This window comes from Nuphar pumila, chromosome 2, assembly GCF_984573655.1.
Source record: "Nuphar pumila chromosome 2, dmNupPumi1.hap1.1, whole genome shotgun sequence".
Lineage (NCBI taxonomy): Eukaryota > Viridiplantae > Streptophyta > Magnoliopsida > Nymphaeales > Nymphaeaceae > Nuphar > Nuphar pumila.
The window spans coordinates 99,492,445-99,503,747 of NC_143250.1; positions in this window are offsets into that span (position 1 = coordinate 99,492,445).

Below are 11,303 nucleotides of genomic sequence, written 5' to 3' on the forward strand. Positions count from 1 at the left end.
GCGTTGTTGTTGTTGTTGTTGTAGGAAACATTCTTTCACCTCTCCCATAGAGGAATATTTTTTATAAAAAATGTATCTTTCAAGGTATTTTCGAAAACAAAAAAACTTTTTACAGGAAAAGAAAAGTTTTGATGTGAGAAGTTTTTCAAAAAAAGAAAAATAATTGCTTGCTTTGTGTGGCGTGAGAAATGAAAACTGAAAACTAAAGATAATAATTTTTACTTGTTTGTTTGTGCATGAAAAATTTTTCCTCTTGGCTAACAAATGGTAGTTCTCCTAAAATACTGCTAACCCATTCAACCTGTTTATTGGTTGTGTTTAAAGGGCCCCGCTCAACCTACTTAGAACCTGGCCCCATAAGACATGTGCCTAGTTCAAGCCCAATAACAGTTGGGTCAAGCTATCTGCGAGCGTGGGTCAAGCTATCTGCGAGCTTGGGTCGAACTTGCTAATACACAAAACATGTCGAAGGAGAAAAACATTCAGTCATGTGAAAGTTATCATCTATTATCATTTGCAAACCATTGATTTATGATTTCATAGTACTGAACATTTGTGGTGTAAGTTGTACAATGACTTGAATTTTGAACCAAGCACACTATAAAAAATAAAAAGGGAAAACCAATATCCGTGGTTCGGCTAACGAGCCTACGTCCACGGGAGGAATAGAGTCTTATTCAGTCATTTTATATGGGATTGTTACATCCTTTTATATACATCTCATTTATAGAATTGCCGCCTTTGAATTCATCTTTAGCCTTGATCATAACGGCTTCCAGATCAGTCTGAGATTCCTTAATATCTCTAACTAATTTTGTTTTTTTAATATCAGATTTGGATCCCTTGATATCAACAACTGTCAAATCTCGTTGATCATGAAGAGCGCTCAGGATCCTTGATATCCCTTGATTATCGTTGAAAAGTTGTTGAGCATGATCCGCTTCATGTTGATCGACTGAGAGGGTGGAGTGGTTATAATGAACACGCTCCCTCAAACTGGACGATAGGTGAACCCATAGGCCCAGTTTGGATAATAGAGGAAGAAATGTGTGTTTGCCAAGTGGTTTAGTAAATATATCAGCATTCTGTGAAGTCAACGAGACAAACCGAGTAGCATGCTACTGTTGCACCACTTTTTCCTAGGGGTGGCAATCGTGTCGGGTTGGCGGGTCGACCCGACAGGTTGGTGGGTCAGCATACCTCAACCCAAATTCGACCCGTTTATTAAACGGGTCGACTGTGGCAAACACGAACCCGACCCGTTTAATAAACGGGTAACCCGACACAACCCGCCAACCCATTTAATAAATGGGTTGGGTCGGGTAAATGGGTTCTCAGGTTGGCGGGTCAGGTTGACAGGTCGACGGGTTGGCGGGTTGACCCGCCCGCCTAACCCGTTTATTAAACGGGTCAACCGAGTTGGCAGGTTGGCATACCCCCAACCCAAACCGTTTAATAAACGGGTTAGGCGGGTCAACCCGTTTATTAAACGGGTTGGCTTAAGTCCAACCCAAACCCGCCTAAGAGGCGGGTTGGCTGGTCGGGTTGAGGGGTCGTGTCAGGTTTTGCCACCCCTACTTTTTCCTGGACAAAATGATAGTCAATTTCGATATGTTTGGTTCGCGCATGAAAAACAGGGTTGACCATCATGTATAGAGCAGAGAGGTTGTCACAAAATACAGTGAGGGGCTGAGAAAGATAAATGCCCAAGTCTCGTAGGACATAGGTGACCCATATAGTCTCGGTAGCTGTTGAAGCAAGAGCCCGATATTCAGCCTCCGAACTTGAGCAGGCTATCGTGGCTTGTTTCTTAGCGGACCATGAGAAGTAGTTACCTCCGATGTATACACAAGTGCCGGTAGTGGATCTTCGAGTGAGAGGACAACCACCTCAATCATTGTCTAAAATGACATAAAGATGGAGGGACGTATGCTGAAGGAGCCGGATGCCGAGATGCAAAGTTCCTTTGAGGTAACGAAGAATCCTTTTCACAAGCTTATAGTGATGATCAATAGGGGAATGCATGTACTGGCAGGCATAGTTGTCACTGAAGGAAATATCTGGGCGAGTGAAAGTCAAATATTGCAGACTGCCGACGATGCTTTGATATAGTTTGACATCCTTCAAGGGATTGGAATGAGAGATAGCTGGTTGTTCTATCATGAGAGTGGCGATGGGCTTGCAATCTGTCATGTTTTCCCAAGCAAGAATATCCCGAGTATAACGGCTTTGATCCAAAAATAGTCTGCCAGAAAAATGAGATACCTGGATCCCAAGAAAATGGTGAATGGTCCCAAGGTCCTTCATAGCAAATTCATGGCTGAGAAGACTGATGACTTCTTGCAGAAACTCGGGCGAGCTGCCGGTGATGATCATGTTATCAACGTAAAGAAGGAGAAAGACCTGGCCACGAAGATGATTGTAAACAAATAAGGAGGTGTCCACCGTTTTGGCTTGAAAACCCATTTCAAGCACAAAATGGGTAAACCGATCAAACCAAGATCTAGAAGATTGCCGCAGTCCACAGAGAGCACATTTGAGTATGCAGACATGGTGTAGCTTGGATGGATCTTGAAAACTGGGGAGTTGAATTATGTATATTGGCTGGTCTAGAAAACCATGGAGAAACACATTTTTGATATTTAGTTGCTTAATGAGCCATTTGTGGGAGAGTGCAATGGTCAAAATGATCCGAATGGTGGTCGGTTTAATGACCGGTGAGAAGGTCTCTATGAAGTCGACCCCAGGAACTTGAGTGTATCCACAAGCTACAAGGCGAGCTTTTAAACGATCAAGACTCCCATCGGATTTAAGTTTGGTTTTGTAGACCCACTTACAAGTGACAACGTTCATGTGCGGCTGATAGGGTACTGATTCCCAAGTGTTAGTGTCTTGTAAGGCATGCATTTCATCTTGCATAGCATGTAACCATCCAGAATGTTTCATGGCTTGAGAGTGAAATTTTGAGGTTCCTGTGGAACAGTTAACTCAGCAAGAAAATACTTCGGATTGGGCTTAATGATGCCATCTTTGGCTCTGGTCTGCATGGATTGTATGTTAGACGATTGAGGTACTTCATCACGTTGGATAGAAGGGAGAGTAACATCAACATGACTGTCAAAATGTGGAGTAAAATTTGCCTCATCTCTCAAAAAAACATCCTCTTGATTCGGATCCGCTTCATGACCAGAAGTAAGCAGGCATGGATCCATATGAATCAGTTCAGATTGAGGCAGTTTAGCTGGTGGAGAGTCGAAGAGGTGCTCATTTGTCCATGCCAAAATATCATAGGTGATTGCCTTGGATCCTGTACATGCAAAAGAATATATATTTTCATCAAAAATCACATGGCGGGATATATATACTTGTCCAGTAGGAACATGAAGGCATCAGTATCCTTTATAAATTTCACTATATCCCAGAAAAGTACAAGGCAATGCCTGAGGATCTAACTTATGCTTATTATAATCTCTCAAATGAAGAAAACATTTGGAGCCAAAAACCCGTAGGTATGATTAATCGGGCTTTTTTTTCCAACAAGTACTTGATACAGGCTCTGCATATATAGAATAAAAGTAGGCAAACAATTCAAGAGCCACACAACAATATTAAAAGCATCGACCTAGTACTTGGTAGACATGTGTGCTTGAAAAAGCATAGACAAACCGAGTTCAACAACACTCCTGTGTTTACATTCGACACACACCATTTTGTAAAATTCTTGAAATCTGTTAAAAAATTCAGATTTCTTGTGAAGAGGATATATCCAAACATGTCTAGAATAATCATTGACTAAGAGAGCATAATAGCAAAACCCCTGGGTGAAAGAAATAGAGGCTGGTCCCCATAAATCACAGTGCATTTTTTCAAAAGAAACTTCACATCTAGATGAAGATACCAAGAAAGGTACCTTACAAGACTTAGAAATCACACATGCAGAACAAAGTTCTCGATTATTATGCAAACCAGAAATTGAAATTAACTTATTTTTAGAAAGAAAACCAACAATCTGCATATTGGGGTGTCTAACATGCTTGTGCCAGTCGTCCCGCCCAGCTGCCCTCTATCTGATAGAGAAATAGGCTTCTTGCACCGTTGGTTGAAGAATGTATAAGTCGCCATGTCTATGTCCCGTCGTTAGAATGTTCTTGGATTTCCTGTCCTTTATGACAAATTTTTCATCATAAAATTCAAATATGAGATCCTGATCAGAGGTAAGTTGACTTATAGAGAGCAAATTCTTTTTAATATCAGGCACAACTAAGACATTTTTAAGACTCAATCGACCATTATGAACAGAGATGAAAGTAGATCCAACATGAGAAAGTTTCGACTTATCTCCATTTCTGTCCATAACGTGTTCATGTCCTTTGTAGGGAGTCATAGATCGAAGCATACCTGGGTCGACTGTAATATGAGAAGTGGTTCCCGTGTCAGGGAACCAAGCACTATCATGTAGGTTAGAGACATTCATGGCTGCAAGAGCTTGGGGCAAGTCTCCAGCCTAATAAGCTTGATTGAATCAATGATAACATCGAATCGCAGAGTGATTCAACTTAGTACAAATCTGACAGACGACACCTTGTTCCTTTTTATTGTTTGAATTCTGATTTCCTCCTAATTGATTTCCTTGGAGCGAATTTTGCTGCCCATATTGTTGGAATCCACAACCTCTTGAACTGAATTGATTCTGATGACCTCCTCTTTTGTTGTTGAAGAAATTTTTATTTCCTTGTTTTTTAGTATAGAAGGCAACATTCTGGTTCATGCTTCCCAAATCAAAGATTTGTAAAGACTTGAAGGTTTCATAACTTTGAAGCAAAGCTACCACTTGTTTGTAGTTTGGGATAGGTGGTTTCATCATGGTTGTTACAAAGGCCTCATAGTTTTGACCTAAACCATTCAAAAGAGCAAAAACCATGGATCAATCATTAACAGGCTTACCAATGGCAGCTAATTCATCACATATGGTTTTGAATCCTGCTATATATTCGGATAAAGGTTGTGATCCTTTCTAGAGGGATTGCAGTTTTTGAAGAAGAAAGCATTCACGTTCCTAGGAATCCAATGCGAACGTCTCTTCAAGAGTCGTCCAAACTTGAGCCATAGTCTCAAGTCCAACTACGAAACTGAGGACTTCTTCGGACAGAGTTCCAATTAGCCAGCCACACAATAATCTATCAAATTTTCTCCATGCTACGTGATCCGAATTTTCTTTGATATATTCGTTTGCAACAATGGTTTTAGCTGGAACCACAACATCGTTGTCGATGAAATTTTGCATATCCTGGCTCTCGATGAGGCCAAGTACCTGCATATGCCATAGCAGATAATTTGAATGATCAAGCTTTATAGAAACAAAATTTGCCATATTTAGCGTGGCTGGGTAAGAGAACTTCATTGCTGATTGCTGAGAGGAAGAAGGAGTTTGGTCGGCCATGAATACTGCAGAAGGTGAAATATCATTATCTGATACCATAAAAAATAAAAAAGGAAAACCAATATATGTGGTTCGGCTAACGAGCCTACGTCCACCAGAGGAATAGAGTCTTATTCAGTCATTTTATGTGGGATTGTTACATCCTTTTATATACAACACATTTATAGAATCACCACCTTTGAATTCATCTTTAGCCTTGATCATAACGGCTTCCAAACCAGTCTGAAATTCCTTAATATCTCTAACTGATTTTGTTTCCTTAATATCAGATTTGGATGCCTTGATATCAACAACTGTCAAATCTTGTTGATCATGAAGAGCACCCGGGATTCCTGATATCCTTTGATTATCGTTGGAAAGTTGTTGAGTATGATCCGCTTCATGTTGATCGGCTGAGAGGGTGGAGTGGTTATACTCAACACACCAAAGCAACTTCTCTGTTGTATGTAGACAACAAGTGCAAGAGAAATGGAAATAACTGGTGCATTTGCATTGCAGAACTTGAGGAGATCAATAATAGTACCATTTATGTAGTAAAGAACACGAGGCAAAAGTCTTACTGATGTGATGCCAATGTAATAAATTGTGCATGAGATAGTATATTGCATGTGCATACTGCTGCAAAGCCAATTATTCAGCGATTGGTATGACAAAAACTCACTTGGTATGTGAATTTGATGCTTCCAAATCACTATTCAGCAATTGGTATTTCCTTGTTCACTAGAACTTTATCATAACAATTTCTGTTCTTATTACATTTGAATGCCACTCCAAATGAAAGAAAAAAGTTTTGACTATAATTCTTATAACCGTATTGATGCCTGGTTCTAAGTTGGCAATGTTTTAAGAACAAATTTCAACTGATATGACAAAATAAAAACAAAGTTGCCAATTGAAAATGTGGTGTTTCCAACAACATATAACATGGAAGCACCAATTATGTTCATACCTTCCCAATTAGAGATGAGTTTTTAGTAGCATCAAGGGCATTTAAGTGTAAATGTACATTTTAAGAGTCATAGAAACTTGAAAGGATGCAAGAAAGGCAAACTCCAAGAAATGTTAGGAAGAAAGGCAAACTCCAAAACATAATCAAAACCCATCATCTTACTACCCATAAAACACATATGTAGTCCAAGCATTAAAATCAGAGTCATACAAACTTAAACAACTATAAAAATTTAACATCCATAGTCGTAAAGTTACAATCATAGTTTCTCACAAGTGTTTTTCTTATAAATCAAGTAATTGTAAGACGACGATATTCTCTCCAAAGCATGTTTATAATTCGTAAATGAAGAACTTTGTTGCTTCCTCGTTCGTCATTTTAAGAGATGACTTCAGTTTCTTCATTAGGACGATGACTTAAGTTTCTTGTGACATCATCTAGTTCAAATTGGTCAGCATTTGGGTTTTGGTCAAAAATAAAATTGTGAAGCATGCACACTGCAAACACTATATTTACTTGTGTCTAATACTTGTATCATTGAGATGTTTTAAGCATAGGAAAATGACCTTTCAATAAACCAAATGTGCGCTTAACAACATTCCTCAATGATGCTTGATGATAATTGAATATTTCTTCCTTTTTTTTTTGGTGAATGAACTCTAGGATTTGTGTATTCTTGCAAATCGTATAAGGTTTTTCTAAACAATGCTAGGAATTTGGTTATATTAGGATAATGTGCATCTACAAGGTAATACTTTCCTATACATATGAAAACATGTAAATGAACATGTCAATACACCAATGAGAATACATAACAAAAAAAAATAGATTTAAAAATATACAATCTTGGAAAACAAGCATATTGTTTTAGATCTATAATTATTATAAATTAAGATGCCCTATAAAAAAATTAGTATGAATTACACAAAAAAATTGTTTACCTTGAAATATGCGTAGAACCGAGGGTTGCCACTTATTTTTGGTAGAATTCTAGTGCTTAGCATTTGAATATACTCTGGTTCAAGTGCATAAATTGCATCTAATACTTCATTAAAATATTTGCTAATAGTTTCACCAGAATGCTAAAATACATATTGAATAACTCGATTGTGTTCATTATGTCCCAATGTAAACAAGAAAATGACAACTTGTTCTTCAACCATTACATATTGTCGGTCATGTAACAAACCCTTTGTTCACAATATATTACATAATTCTTGAAATGTCTCAGGCTTTATGCATAGTAAATCAAGGCAATTTTGAGGATGTCCATATAACAAGTCCCATACAACATCCACTCTTTTATTAATGGAACCATGAATAACATTTGTCATATAATTTGTTTGGTAGTAGCTCACAAGGAGAAGTACCATAATCCATACTAATAATACAAGTATAATATCTTCATCTTCATGTTCCATTTTTCCTAATGAGAGAACATAATTGTTCATCAAACATATAATAAATCAAGTTCACATGATGAAAAAATAGTGTACATATACATTTTAAAGATTATAGCAAAGAAAGCATGCATAAATTGCATTGCATTAATCATGACATACACATAATATGAGTCATCAAAAACTTGAGCGTATTAAAAAATATACGATAAATGTTTTTCATCCCCACCTTAGCCAAAAAAAAAATAAGAACAACTTAAAGCTAATACAAAATGAGGGAAAGTGTCTTCCATCACACAAAATATATATAAATGTTTTTCATCCCCAACCTAGCTAATATAAAAAAAAAGACAAAATTGAAAGACAAGCTCTTTCATCTTCATTGCTAGGTACAAAATGAGAAGAATGTCTTCTAACCCATTTAAACAATGGGTTCATTGGCCTAACTCATTAAACAACCAAAATAACTTGCACTCTTCCTTCATGACAAGAAAAACATGAGTCTTTTCTTCATTTTCAAATAATCTAACTGCATTGCAAAAGGTTATATCATCAAGGCTCATAATTTCCAAAATTTGAATGCGTTTATCCATCTTTGATTCATTCGCTCTCTAACTAACTCTCGCACAACTTCACCAACACTATTGACTACATCTATAATAAAATCTCTAGATATTATTATTCTCTTTTGTCCCTTAACCCTCACATTCCTCTCAAGAATATCATAATTAGATGGTATATGAAATAGGGTCATCATCTGGTTCAAATGTGATGAGAATATTTTGTTCCACTTACCCTTCGAGCGGATTTGACGGTGGTGGAATTTTAAGAGCATGCACGGTAAAAGATTGAAACCCTGCCACAGAAGAAGTACCAAAACAAAGAGCTAAATCCTCGAGATCAACAAATGATGCATACCTAAAATTCTTATGCTTGAGATATGCCTACATGTAAGTGCAAAAATCTATTAGTCAACCAAGCTATAAATAAGATATAATACAAACCAAAATCAATTTATTTTTTTATTGCTTACCATCACATATTCAGTCCATCCATCATTAGTGACTTCAATTTGTTTTGTGTTAGGGTTTATACCCACACCACTCAGGCTTATAATCTGATTCATAATCTTGTAATTGGCCTTCAAAGTCTTCAACCTATTTCTTATGCTATCTTTGTTGTACTTGGTACCAAAAATTGCTATCATTTGGTTCTCTATATCAGTATATTTTTCAGTTGTAAATTCATTGGGTGTCTTCCTTCCATTAGCTACTTGGTCTTTCATTGCTTGAATAAGAACATTATCTTGTGCTTTGCTCTATATAATGATTTTTTTAGAGTGTTGAGATTCCTCTTATGTCTCAGGTATGCTCTCATAAATGTTAAATGCATTTTCAATCATCCCTAATTTCACATTTATAATATGAAAATATATGAATAAACATCAAATAAATAATCATAAAAAAAACATATACAAACATATAATAACTTCATAATAACCAATCATAACAACAATATAGCTGGAAATGAATCTCTTCCATGAACTTTGCAGTTATATCATCTCAAAAGGAACCAATATATATATATATATATATATATATAATCCATAAATGATAAAAATACATAAACAAGGCAAAAGAACTGCTGAAAACATGTGTACGAATAACTAAAAGGAAATCTGCATGACAATGTGTAAAGAGTCTTTTTGAAAAGAGTGCATATATTAAATTTTCTAGAGAAAAGTCTTGCTAAAATGACTTTTGTAACATCTGAAAATTTTCAATGTTTAATAAATTCTAAAAAATCAAGTCTTTATGAATGTTGAACCACTTTGGATATGATTTGAAGTCTAAAAATCCTGATTTGAAGTCTAAAAATCCTAATTTAAATAATTATCAGATCCAAATAATGATCTAAACTCATATATGAACTTTTGACGAATCTAAATAGTGAGTTGTTCAAAATCCATAATTAAGGAACATATTTGTAAACAATTAAATTATCAAAGGCAAAATGGTAATTTGCCACTCCAATGGCATATTCAAGTAAATTCTCCAACTATATAGAGGTAAAAAGGTGTTTTTTATGTCAGGGGCATTTTTCAAGAAATTAATAAAATCGTCAGGGGTAAACGGTAATTTACCATTCTAGTGGCAAGTTCAAGTAATATTTTAAACCACTGAAGGGTAAATTAGTAATTTTATATACCAAGTGACATTTTGGTTATATGAGATTTGAATTCTGGTATAAAATTTGGGCATTAAAATATGATTTAATATATTATTATTATTTTAATGGATAACACATGGTTTTCAGAAAACCATGTCCTAAAAAATCATGGGAGAACATGGTTTTCCAAAACCATGTTCTCTGGGTGTCACTATATTAGAGAGAGGGTGAAACTCTCCCTCTCTCTCTTGTTGACACATGGCAAGGGAGAGGGTGAGTCACCCCCTCCCCTCTCAAAATTTTGACACACAAGGGGAGTGTGGGCCCCATAGGGGGGATGCCACCTCCTCTGAGGGCTATAAATAGCCCCTACCCCCATTCTCTCTCCCATTTTCTCTCTCTAGCTCTCTCTTTCTCCTAAATCCTCACTTTCTCTCTCTAATCCTAGCCCTTTTCTATAGAATTTCAACCCAAACCTCTGTTAAAATCTTGATTTCTTCTGTCAAACCTCTTTGAGCCTCTTCCCTCTATCAAAGCACAGTCTTTCTTTTTCTTGAAGGAATCCTAACGAGTCAGAATCGGCTTCTTAAGTCCAGATAGCAGAAGTTCTACTCAATTCAGTAAAAATTCTAAAATTCTACCGTAGAAGCGTTGCTCAAATTTTTACAAATAAGGTTAGTGCTTGTATTCTTCATCTAGACCCTAGCATGTGCTCGTAGGACTTTCTATTCCTTTCTATGCCTCTACACAGAGGAGGTTATGTTAGAAAATTTATAAATGTTTTTAAGCATTCAGAACTACTATAGCAGTAGTTCTGGCAAAAATTTTATAAAGATTTTGAAAAATAAAACTATTATAACAATAGTTCTGGTAAAAATTTTATAAAATATTTTAAAAATTTTGAATTATTATAAGAGTTTTGGCAAAAAAATTATAAACATTTCAGAGATTTCAAATTATTTTAGCAAGAATTATGTAAAAAATATTATAAATATTTCAGAAAATTCAAATTTCTATAAAGGTAACTCTGTCAAAAATTTTCTAAACCCTTTCTAGATATTCAAATCATTTTTTTTGAAAAACCTTTATTAAAATTTTTATGACACAAAGTCATGTTGGAATTTTTACAACTCGAATTCGAGTTCGAGACCTTTTTCGAATATTTGAGTTATTATAGAGGAAACTTTGTAAAACAAATTTTAAAAAAAATTAAAATTATTTTAAAACAACTTTTTAAATTTTTCAGAGGTTTCTAAAAGGATCTTATTTAGTTTATATAGGGCAGGTACTTTCCAAAATTTAGTAGGAAAACATAATCTAATATGATGAAATTCTAACCAGAATG